This window comes from Sus scrofa, chromosome 8, assembly GCF_054392235.1.
Source record: "Sus scrofa isolate SSC_HxYL_T2T_F1_AM1 chromosome 8, Sscrofa_HxYL_maternal_Yorkshire_Landrace_v2.0, whole genome shotgun sequence".
In the NCBI taxonomy this organism is placed as follows: Eukaryota; Metazoa; Chordata; class Mammalia; order Artiodactyla; family Suidae; genus Sus; species Sus scrofa.
Genome location: NC_139390.1, coordinates 110,077,441 through 110,090,833, shown reverse-complemented (window position 1 = coordinate 110,090,833; position 13,393 = coordinate 110,077,441). Strand labels below are relative to the sequence as shown.

The 13,393-nt window shown below is 35.1% G+C and overlaps 1 long non-coding RNA gene across 1 annotated transcript in view; it reads left to right on the top strand.

Moving 5' to 3' along the window:
• LOC106504732 (uncharacterized) overlaps positions 1-13,393 on the top strand; it is an 832,408-nt gene that overhangs the window by 568,703 nt on the left and 250,312 nt on the right. The window lies entirely within an intron of this gene.

Below are 13,393 nucleotides of genomic sequence, written 5' to 3'. Positions count from 1 at the left end.
CAACAAATAACATAAGGGAACCCCCATAAGGTTACCAGCTGATTTTTCAGCAGAAACTCTGCAGGCCAGAAGGGAGTGGCATGATATACCTAAAATGATGAAAGGAAAAAAACTTCCAACCAAGAATACTCTAACCAGCAATGCTCTCATTCAGATTTGAAGAAAAATCAAAAGTTTTACAGACAAGAAAAAGCTAAGAGAACTCAGCAATGCTAAACCAGCTTTACGACAAATACTAAAGGAACTTCTCTAGGTGAAAAATAAAAGGCCACAACCAGAAATAAGGTAATTACAAATTAGAAGGCTCACTGATAAAGGCAAACATATAGTAAAGGTAAGAAATCATCCACACACAAATATGATACTAAAACCAGCAATCATGAGAAGAGGACATTACAAATGCAGGATCCTGGAAATGCATTTTCAATTAAGAGACCAGCAACTTGAAACAGTCTTGCATATATATAGAGAGACTCCTATATCAAAACCTCATGGTAAATGCAATCCTCCTGATTCTTGAATTGAATTGTCATTTCATTTATTTCAGTTATTCTTGAACTAAAATGTAAACGTTTAAGACTGATTTTTCTGTAATTATGATTTTTGCAACAATTATTTATTTATTTAGTGAGAAGCTATGATGAACAAAAGCTTATGTGGTTCCTGATCTCATGGAACTTATAGCCTAGAGGATATAAAAGATAGTAATCAAATACTACATAAATAAATATAAATATAATAAATATAAAAGTATTACTTGAATAAGAAATATCTGAAGACATAAGATCATATAAGAAGGAGGTTTTATATAGTCAGGTTAATCAGTGAAATCTGAAGGAACAACAGTTTTGCAAAGATTTTGGAATTAAAGATATCAAGTCAGTGGACAGGTAGAGTATACCAGGCAGAGTGGTTAGCATACTCATAGGCACCCTGGCAGGACCAGAAGATGGGACCAGAAAGATGGTAAATATGGCTGGTATCCATTGAAGGAGTGAGAGAGTCAGGAAGTAGCTCATGTGTAGTAAAAGAAATGAGGTGATGCAGCCTCCACTAGGAATTCAGATTTTTAAGGAAGAGCCATGGGGACTCGTTGAGGTATTATGAACAAAATATGTGTGTTTGTTGGGAGAGGGGTAAATGTGCATGCACATGCACCATTAATCAGGTTTGTACATTGAAAATATTCTGGCTACAGTGCATAGCCAGATAGACTGGTAGGAAGCACTAATGGGATCAGAAAGACAGTCAGAAGGCTATTATAAGTGTTCAGATGGCAGCTAATGACAATATGGATGGAGCTCTGGTGGCAGAGTTACATAAGCGTCTGTTAAGATAGCCTAACCAATGTTCTAATCTTATCTGGACTTGTTTGTTTATGGTTCTTCAGAAATGAAAGGTTAATCACTCTAAATAATACTGTATAAATATTTTAATAACACTTCCAGTTTATTAGGCAATACTTATTGCCTCATCTGTTAGTTTATTTGTAGTTTTATCACCACACACTAATAGATAAGTGATTGTAAGTAGGAAGAAAAGATTTATGATGCATTTATATTAAAAAATTTAACAATTTTTTTTTTCTTTTTAGGGCTGCACCCACAGCATATGGCAGTTCCCAGGCTAAGGGTCAAATTGAAGCTACAGGTCTACACCACAGCCACAGCAAGACCAGATCCAAGCCACATCTGCAGCCTACACCACAGCTCACAGCAATGCTGGATTCTTAACCCACTGAGCAAGGCCAGGGCTTGAATATTCATCATCATGGGTACTAGTTGGGATCATTGCTGATGAGCCATAATGAGAACTCCCAGAGACCCACTGTTTTTAGGAAAATCACCTAAGAGATTACCTCATATACTGTATTAACAACACTTAATGAGATACAATTGGGAATCAATGTTTAATCACATGTTTCTTGCCTTAAGAATGAGGTAAGCAATGTTCTTATTGGTTTCAAGGTGAGCACAAACAAAGGCATTTTAAGCTGACCTTTTCCCCACAGTAATGTATTAAAAAAATCTCCCTAACATGTTGAATTTATGGTTAATCTATGGATAATATCTGTCATTATATAATTGTTCTTATTAGTTTTGTTGATATGACTAGTTGCATGTTTAATTGAAAAGGATCATTTTCTCAAACTAAAGAAACGCTTTTAAAGATAGTGATTTAAAGATATATCACCCATAAAGACATCTTCCTAATGGATACACTTACCTCAGCTGTTTTTGGAAAAAATCATTCTTATGAATTATTTCAATTGTGTTATTCATATGTGTAAAGCACAAATGCGTTGATTTCAGTGAATCAAAACCCATCTGATTGTAGATATATGCATATGCACATAGACTCAAGAACAGTTTGACCTAGGTTACAAATTACCATAATAGTTTTTTTAAATGGTGTCTAGCAATACATTAAATGCCAGTATTCATAAAATAATGATCATTGCTACATTTTATCATCCCTTACCTTTTATTATGGTTTATTAATTTTGTTAATTTTGATTTTTAATTTACCTAATTCCCTTACTTATATCTATGAAGTTACTATTATTTGCTTATTTTATAATAATCAAACAGATAATTTTGTTTAATTGTGTTTATGAAGCATTTTGAGATTTTGAAATGCAAGTGTTTAGTAATCTGAGAACCTATACTTGCATTTATTCCTCATTCCCAATTCTCCCATAACCAGCTCCTTCTCACTTAAGAGGAAACCATAATAGCTCTAGATGTAGGAAGTGGGTGGGATGAGCATAAGCGAGAACTCAGAGGATGTCAAATCTGGCAAAAGTAAAGTGTGAAAACAACCATACCCCTTAATTTATGTTTTAGAAAGCATGCTATTTTACAACAGGTCATGTAAATATTTTTCTAATTCTTTAAAACTTTGGGACCCTAAACAGAACCTGCAAATTTGAATATACTTAACTTTTCAAATGTTTACTAAATTCTACAAATTACAGTTTAGTTTCTTTGTTTTTCAGCCCACAGTGTTGGCATTTATTATTTCTTTTTAGTGTTGACTTGTCTTATACACAAACACCCCTAAACAATATACAAATAAACAAAAGTACAAGAGTATATCACCTTTTGTATTACTTAGGAACTATATTTGGCTACCAAAGGTAAGACCTTAGAACAGTGATCTATGTGAATTAAAAAAATTTTTTTTGAAGTTCCCAGGCCAGGGGTCAAAGTGGAGCTGCAGCTGCCAGCATATGCCATAGCCACAGTAATGCCAGATCTGAGCCACATCTGCAACCTACAACGCAGCTCATGGCAACACCAAATCCTTAACCACCTGAGTGAGGCCGGGATTGAACCCTCATGCTCCTGGATACTAGTCAGGTTCATTACCATTGAGCCACGATGAGAACTCTGAATTAGATTTTTCTTTTTTTCTCAGATGAGAAACAGTCCAAAGAGGCAATCCAGGGAAGTATAATTGGTGTGTGCTGTCCTTATTGCCCCCAGATTCTCTGTTGTTCATCTATAGAACTTGTTTCCATTCTCAAATTGCCTTGTGAGTTATAGGGGAGATAGAGCAGCTCCAGCTATCACATCTGCATTGGTGGCAGAAAAGAGAAGAAAGGGGGGCAGAAAGGGAGGTGTTTTACAGTGAAGTGTTTTGCTGCTGCTTCTAGCAATTTATAAATTTTGTTAGATACAACATAGGGAGTAAATGAGTTTTGAGCAGGCAACTCGTAGTCTCTGCCACTTTCTTTTAGATAGCTCTTCAATTATTTTGTAGTTCTCAAATATTTTTAGCCATAAAACTTTCTTAGGATTTCTCATAAGCCTGAGTCGCCATGGAGTCTATAAGGTAAGAAACTCCAGTCTGCATGCTGATTCAACTAGTTGAAGTCAAGGCTGTGTACATGTTTTAAATATGGATACAAATAATATCAAAAATAATAATACATATTTTGCAGTAGGGATAAAAATAGTATCCAAAAGAATTGGGCTGTTCTTAGAGTGGGTTGGTGCCAATAAAAACACATCCCAGTGTCAGGATGGCTATTGACAGAGGGAATATCCAGGTACAGAATTTCCTTAGTTTACAGTTTTTTTTTCTTTACATCTGGTTAAGCAAAAACATGTTTATTTTTACTATGCTAGGGAGAGAATAAAAATCATTGCAATATTTCTGCTTTTTTCCCTCCAAAGCTTTGTGAAATTTGATCGTTGGATTGAGGCATAACTCTGGTGGTGGCTATCAAATACACCAATAGTATTTTTTTATTGTTTACATAATTTTGATTTAAATATGACCATTTATTTTAAGTTTATTAGATTGCAGTGAAAGGTAGCACAGCATAATGTATAATAACATATGTTTTGGAGGTAGGTATAGGTGGATTTTAAAAATCTGAATTTTCCACCATCAGCTGTGTATGACCTGGGAAATCTCTGCAACTCTGTCAGTCTAATTTGTGACATGGGGTAAATCTGACCTCAAGGTTCTGATAGAATTAAACGAGCAAGTGAATATAAGTGTGCAGTTGAGTGCATGTCCTATCGTGGACATTCGATAAAGAAAATGATCATTGTTACTGGTATTACCCCTACTTTCCTAAATTGACCTGACATTAAGCATTATCCCCCTATTAAAACAAACTTTTTATATTAGAGATTAAAATGTCATCTCAACTATAATTACTCTCAAGAAACATATTTATTTTATGTAAGGACTTTAGCTTGTACCTTTTCTTCCTTTATGGGAGTTTAGAGTCGCTGGTATTTTTGCCTTTTCTGTTCTAGGACTGTGGCTCTTATTTAGCCAGGGGCAGGCCTGCACCATGTGGTTACCTCTGGCATCTGCTCTAATTACGCCTGTAGCTGTTGATTGCTTAATGTTGTCTGATAGTGCTTGGTCTCACTCTTATTCAGAATTATGATTTCAGAATTCCTGATTAATATCCAAAACAGAAAGGAATAAAATACTGCTTTGGTAGAATTTTTACAAAAATGAACTGTTGTAAAAAGATATGCATAATAATCTTGAAAAATGTGATATTGTACGAGGCAGGGCCTGAAATGATAGTTCTCTTTTATTTGACTACCTACTACTTTTTAGGTATTAACTATGTTACGTGTTTTAAATGCATTCCAATTAATTTCATAACAAATGAAGTAAGCATCATTTGTTCTATTTTCCAGCAAGAAATGTGAGTTGCAGACAAGTGATTTGTCCAAATTCACATGACTAATAAATGTTGAAGATAGAATTTAAATTTCTACCCTGCTTGACTAAAAACTGTGTTCTTAACTATCATGATACATGGATATTCTTATATATATATATATATATATATATATATATATATAATTATTTTTATTTTTTTTCCATTATAGCTGGTTTACAGTGTTCTGTCAATTTTCTACTGTACAGCATTGTGACCCAGTTACATATACATGCATACATTCTTTTTTCTCACATTATCATGTTCCATCACAAGTGACTAGATATAGTTCCCAGTGCTACACAGCAGGATCTCATTGCTTATCCATTCCAAAGGCAATAGTGTGCATTTATTAACCCCAAGTTCCCAATCATCCCGCTGCCTCCCCCTCCCCCTTGGCAACCATAAGTCTATTCTCCAAGTCCATGATTTTCCTTTTCTGTGGAAAGGTTCATTTGTGCCATATATTAAACTCCAGGTGTAAGTGATATCATATGGTATTTGTCTTTCTCTTACTGACTTACTTCACTTCGTATGAGAGTCTCTAGTTCCATCCATGTTGCTGCAAATGGCATTATCTTGTTCTTTTTTATGGCTAAGTAGTATTCCATTGTGCATATATGCCATGTCTTCTTAATCCAATCATCTGTCAATGGACATTTAGGTAGTTTCCATGTCTTGGCTATTGTGAATAGTGCTGCAGTGAACATGTGGGTGCATATGTCTTTTTCAAGGAAAGTTTTGTCTGGATATATGCCCAAGAGTGGGATTGCTGGGTCATATGTATGGTTTTCTAAGGTGCCTCCATACTGTTTTCCATAGTGATTGTACCAACTTACAATCCCACCAACAGTGTAGGAAGGTTCCCTTTCTCCACATTCCCTCCAGCATTTGTTATTTGTGGACTTATTAATGATGGCCATTCTGACTGGTGTAAGATGGTAGCTCATGGTAGTTTTGATTTGCATTTCTCTGATCATCAGTGATGTTGAGCATTGTTTCATGTGCTTGTTGGCCACCTATATATCTTTTTTGGAGAAATGTCTATTCAGATCTTTTGCCCATTTTTCATTTGGGTTGTTGGCTTTTTTGCTGTTGAGTTGTATTAATATTCTTTTTTAAAAGGTGATACGGGGAGATATTTGGAGTAAAGCTGATAATAAAATAGGAGAATTATGTTCTCATTCATAAAGGAGCAATTTAGATTATTATATTTTATGAAAATCCAAACCATTTTGTTGCTTCCTTACACTTTGACACTCTGCTTTGTCTCTGTGGCAAATTTTCAAGTGAGTTTGAAAATCACACTAAACAGTAAGACAGTAAGATTTTTCCCACTTGGGTACACTTGGATTCCTGGGAATCAGAGAGAAGGAGGGAGGGAGGGAGAAGGAGTGTTTGTTTTTACCCTTAGAAAATATATATTCATATCCGTGATAAGATTTCAGTAATGTAGATAATCTTGCATTTTTCTGCTCTAGAAATACCCTTCTAAATGTATTTTTATTTATTTCATATAAAGTGTCACTTTTTCTGAAATCTGCTCATAGAAGTTTAATAGATTTAGCAAATAAAACCATTGGATAGCCAGTTAAATTTTAATTTTAAATAAACAGTGCAAAATTCTTTAGTATGAATATGTCTAATCAACACCTTGGACAAACTAATACTAAAAAACTCTTTATTTTTTATATGAAATTCATGACTGGCCATCCTGTGTGTTATCTGGCAATCATAAGTGGAAGTAGGGAGTTCCCATCGTGGTGCAGCGGAAATGAATCCTACTAGGAACCATGAGGTTGTGAGTTCGATCCCTGGCCTTGCTCAGTGGGTTAAGGATCTGGCGTTACTGGGAGCTGTGGTGTAGGTCACAGATGCGGCTCAGATCTGGCGTTGCTGTGGCTAAGGCATAGGCCAGCAGCTGTAGCTCCGATTAGACCCCTAGCCTAGGGACCTCCATATGCCATGGGTCGTTCCTAAAAAGGACAAAAAGACAAAAAAAAAAAAAAAAAAAAAAAAAAAAAAAAAAGTGGAAGTAGTATTGTGAGATAGATACAACCGATATTAACAATAAAAATGAAATGACATCACTCTCAAATTCAGAATTCAAATTACATGTTTATCACCTAGGTATGTGACAAATGAGTACCTCTTGGAATGGGCTGATAAGTAGAAAGAGCACATTTCCATTCACCCTTGGGGAGAATTAGAGAGTGTGTTCCTACAAACTCTAGCTAGCATTGAAAATCCTTAGAAATCTCTAGAGTTGCCCACTGGGATAGGCCCATATAGATATTCTGTGACCTGACATTAAAAATGTTTCTACACTTCAAACATAATTTGAAAACCATTATTCCAGTGCATTTCTTATCTGAGCCAGTCATTTTATATTGATTTACTCTACATATGGATTAACACTTTTGCAGATTTTTGTTTGTTTGTTTTCTTGACTCACTTCTAACCACTGTATGAGCAGGTAACCAATCCTAAATGGAGTATGGAATCTAGGGAAAAGTACATGGTCAAATTTTTCCTTTTTTGATGCAGCGCCAAGAAAATATTCAAACAGCCTTAAAACCTAGTAAGATCAAGGAAAGTACAACTGGAAGAAGCAATCCCATACTTTTTATATTTCTGTGGTAATAATGAGCTAAAGAAAACATTCTGTAAGTATCAATTTAGCCCTTAGCATCATTAACCAGGGTCACCTTCATTCATTAAGTTCTCAAAAATTAAGTTATTTGATCAACTGAACCCCTTATGCAATTGACAAGACTTTGTATGCTTAGGCCATATTTAATATATTTCTGTTTTAATTAATGGCTTAGAATGTACAGAAACTCAGTGTGACAGATCAATTTACTAGAACATATGATTAATTTCACAGAAACTTAGAGGCATAAGTTATTTTTCTTACTTCAACAGTCAAGTTGAAGTTGGATGGGAGTCATATGACATTATCCCGATGTCTTTGAATATATTAGTGTCACATCCTTAGTAAAAATTTTAAAGGAATACACGCTAACCACCATCCCTTCCTTTATGGCACTTTGATGAGAAAACCTGACAACACATATTTTCATAGGAGACTGAAAAGAATTTGTCTTCAGTTCTGATGAAGATAAGGACAGCACATGATATTAACCATCAATAGTAGGCAACAGTTCCAGAAGGAAAAAAAATGTTATGGCCCATCATTTGTGGGGCATGATCCTCTCTGGTGATCATTTATATAATTTAATGTGAAATGAATAACTTGGATATATAAAGCAACTGTGCAAGATAGTCATAACATTCCCAATTCTGCAAATCACCTTTTTTCTTAGAAAGAAAATATATATCATCCCAAGGCACTTTGATGATTCTTTAGTCTCTATTTTTCATCTCTGAGCACCAAGAGAATTGAAATTCACCAATATCCTGAAGTTTTTACGTCTGGAAATAGTTGATGACCAATTATTAGCCTCCAACAGTATTAACTAATATAATCTGGGATTTTTTATATGCCAGATAATATAAGCACTTTGCATATAATATTTCATTTAATCCCCCAAATAACAATATAAAGAAGGGACTGCAAGAACTGTGAAAGGTCTCAAATTTTATTCTAATTGCAAGCTAATGAATTATCCTACCACAGTTTCATGGATGTTAGCAAAAGACATGAGACTACTGCTTCAGAGACAAAGGACTGTTTTATTACTCATGGTAATCGTATTTGTTAAATATAGTATCCATATTTTCTTGTGTCAGTTACCCCAGCTTCAACTCCTATGGAGCAACATAAAAAAATCCAGGTTACATATACCCATACAATGGGTTGGGAGTTATAGTATAAGAGCCCTGACCTTGGGGAGCTCCAAATTTCTATAATGGGCAATAAGTTTTATTGCTTGAGAAGGACATATTTCTCTTTTTCGAAGCTGCTGCATCCTTGAAAATATAATCCATATTAAAAACAGTCAGTGCCTCTGCTCAGAAGACATGCAGAAAAATGAGAGTATTGTAGCTAATTGTCTTCCATTATGTGCCAATGTTATTTCCATTTTACAAATGAGGAAACTGAGGGGCAGTAGAGCCAAACAAAGTCACATAACTAGTCATCACTAGAGTTTAGAATTGAAGTGGTTTGATCCCAAAACTCATGCTCTGAACGAAAAAGCTATCTGATTAAAAATAGTTGTGAGCGATGATCTTCAATAATTGTGATTATTGAAATGAGTGAAATCAATTATTGAGATAATTGTGATTATTGATTATCTTCAAAAGAATTCAAGAAATTCTGAGAAGTCCATTATCTTTCTACAAAATCACACTAGAAGTTGAAAGTTAGTGTTAACTGTTTCCTTAGATTTTTCAGATTAAGGTTGGGACACACTTATACCCTTTTAAAGATTCAGGTACAAATTGCATGATATCAATATTCCTTGAAATCATGTATCTATAAAGATAACATTTCAAGGGAGCTGATGCATTTAAATGTCCTCTGTGATGTTCTCAAAATGAGTTCTTGACTGAAGAGATAATAAGAACTTATAAACTGTTTAGAAACTACAACCTCCTTGGTATTTGATTCCTTTACCATTTAATAAACTTTCTCAAATAAAATGGAATAAATACGAAAAAGCATTAGGTTCACAAGAGGTTTATCAAGACAAAAATTTTTACCAAAGCCCAACTGCCATCGCAGTGTTTCGTCACGATATGTGTCCTAGTGACTTGCTCTCCTGCTTTGTTGAGGTACTATCTAATCCAAATTGATGCCTTCCATTAATTTTGCAAAGCATTCTTTCACAAATGCTTCATTTTTATCTCAAACCCCCAATGATTAGCTTTTTATTTTAATCAAGACTATTAATAAATAAATGAAGTTGAATCCCAAAATATTTTTCTAGATGATGTTGTATCAAGTGCTTTTATTGATAGTTTTTATAAGAGTCTGTCCTCTTGAAAGATTCCGTTTTGCCCCTCATCCCAGGTACAGTTTCACAGGTAGCTCTCAATTTTCTGCATGGTGATTTCTGCACCGTATCTTGCTTAGATATTGTGGTATGAGCTATCCCCAGAGCCCAGACCCCGAGTCACCCACTTGCCAGAACCCCCAATCTTTGCTTTAGCTTGTTCCTATGAGGGCTTAAAGAAAGGAGAATATTAAAACTATAGCAAGGCAAAGAGGCATCTAAAGAAGCTCATATGAGTTTGACTAGATAGTGACATAAATGTGTGCTGGTTTTGATTGTTTATCTTTTAAAAAGCAAAATCCATACAGAATATTGAGGAAGGGAGTTTAGTGTGAGAACTTTCATAAAAAGCTATTTAGGAAATTAGTCTCCTTAAATCTAAAAATCTTAAGTATGTCTAAAATCTGTGTCTATACATGGCCTTGCTCATTAAACCACTTATCTTTTATTGGCTAACCTTTGGTGGGCTTTTCTAAACAATTGCACAATTCTCTCTATTAGTGAAACTTGTGGGCTGAAATTTCTAGATTGCTTATAATTTCAATAGAATAATAAGATACGCCATTCTCGCCTTGCTACAATCCCTTACCAAGTAATCAAACTCTCCAGAATTTGCTCTGTTGGGGGTAGTGGTGGGAATAAAACATGTCTCCTTACCTGGAATAATAAATTCAGTTTCCAAAGGTACCTGGTTTGTCCTAGGATCAGAATTGGATGGGCTCTAGGTTACAAATACTAGGTGATATATGAGGACAAAATACTTTTTAGTGCTCTGATGTGTTGACTTCTTTCCAAGCCTTCTTTTGTTTTATGTTGCAGACTGGTTGGAATAGTGCATGTCATGCATCCTGTCATGGCTTATGGGTGCTTGATATTTCATCAGCCACATACACAGCTGAGGAATAACGTCTTTTTATTCTTTGATTTGTAATTTACTTTGATGTCTGAGGAAAAGAGCTTATAGAAGGAAATCTTCTAAAATCAGTAAAGCAAACAAACAAATGGGAAAAATACTAACAGGCACAAACAAAGGTTCTTTTCTTAATTCTTTAGTAGATTTTAGAAATAATTGAGTTCGGAGGTACTCTAGAAGAGCTGATCTCAGAGGCTGGTCCCTGATGATTAGCACATTTTCTTTTCCAGAACCTCTGTTCTTTTTCACAGCCACACACCAGACCTCTTCAAGTTCTGGATGGACAGTTTGAATTTTAGGTATTTATTTTTAGTGCCTGAGACTTTAAGCTTCTATTGTTTTTCCCATGCCACCTCAGAAGTTCTGGCTTCCTGGGTGGTCCTGGAATGCAAGTGAGTGTCCTTGAGTTACGACCTGGGCATTACCTGGGACTATGTAAACACTGGGATTGTGGAAGGCAGCGATGGTGTATATGTGGCAGGGAGACAAGTGGGGAGGGAGGAGGGAGGGGCCAGAGAGAGGGAAGAAATAGACACTACTCATTCTCAAATACCACAACACTAGCTGGTTAAAATTTACATTGCTCTTATATTTTAGAAGATTTAGGACTGCCACAAAATGCAAACCCCCACTGAATTTTCACTTTAATAGAAAAATTAAAATGAAATAGTGGAGGGACATATGTTAACAGGTTAGTTGTCATCGTTTCAAATTAAAATTAGTTTTGATTCCAAATTACCAGTAAGAGCTTCTCATCTTTTATCCTTAGAAAGAAGTAAATGTGTCATAGGCAAACAAGTTTTATTTATGTGTTTGACATTGGTGTGGTTTCCAACGTGCCAGGCCTTATTGTGCGAGGCACTAGTACCCGACTGCAGATTATATATATTTTTCTTGCCCTCAGAAGACTTCCCACCTTGTGAACTAAATGCAGAGAATAAAACTCTTTGACAGAGGCTAAAATTTGCATAATACCTAGAGATGCAGCTGCCAAACCACATTTAAGATAGGGAAAGAAAAGAGAAGGAAGGATTCACATGTGTGTTTCAAATGAGGCTTTATAAGTGCAAAAAAAAAAAACGTCTTGAATCAAATGTATGCAAAACCTCAAACCCCATAACCATAATAGTAACAACAAGCAATGTTTGTATTACTAATAATATCATTTTCTGTAGGAAAAAACTGAAGCTCAAAGGCATTTCAATGACTAGCTTAGGTCACACTAGACCCATAAAGGAAAGATGTAGAATCAAATAGTTCTCTCAACACATCCTTTCCTCTCTCCTTTATGAAATCAGTCTTGTTAGAAGTGGCAGGAGGCAAGAGACCTAGCATAGGTAGTCCTTTCTGACACAAGTAAACAAAAAATCTGCAAGTCCTAACTTTACATGTGTCAAAGCAAAGAATTTCAGAGCTTGTTAGGGAAATTGGTACTTCAGTTTCTTGGATCTAGCAATGACTGGGTAGGGAGGGAGGAAGGACAAATATGGAGCATATTGATTAATTTCATGGAGTACAGTCTTTTATAATAAATCCCAGGATTAATGGCAAGCTCTGTGTTGTAACAAAGGAATTACTGCATTCTTATTTTGCTAACTGTGAGGAATAGGATTAGAACAACATTTATAAAGCTACAAATCATAGAAGCGCATTATAGTGCTTGTTTTTCCTTATAGAAGCTTGGATGATTGACTGTGGAACCAAGCTTGCCTCTAACATTTACTAATTACTGAAGTGTAGTTAGGACAACAAAAAAATGTGAAAATACTTGAGAGTACCATTAAGCAAACAGACATTTTGTTTCAAAGCCAGATGCTGAATTTTCTTTGCTTTTTAAGTTTCTTATTCATACTCTATTATCGTAAAAATTTTTTGTTTTAGAAAGCCTATACTTTTTTTTTTAAAGAAAGGCTTTTTTTAAAAAGAGTGATATAAATTCTGATTTATCTTTCTTTTCTTTTCCTTTTTTTACATTCTTGCCACTAAAAAGCAGTCATCTGACTGCATTGTTAGCATCACCTAGTGGTTGGTTACAAATGCAGACTCTCTGGTCCTATCCAGGCCTACAGCGTCTGCATTTTAGTAAGATCCCCATGTTTGCAATGTTTGGGGATTGGCCATTGGCCATATTTTGTATATATTTTATGACTTATTTTTTCTCCTCTTAAGTTTTAAATGTCTCAAGTCCCAGTGGAGAGAGAGCTGTTTACTTTTAAATTGGGCACATCACACTTCCTGTGAACACATACACATTTGCAAACATTGCATTAACTGAAACTAATTTTAACTGAGTTCTTTGTTTATGGATGAGATTTGTCAACA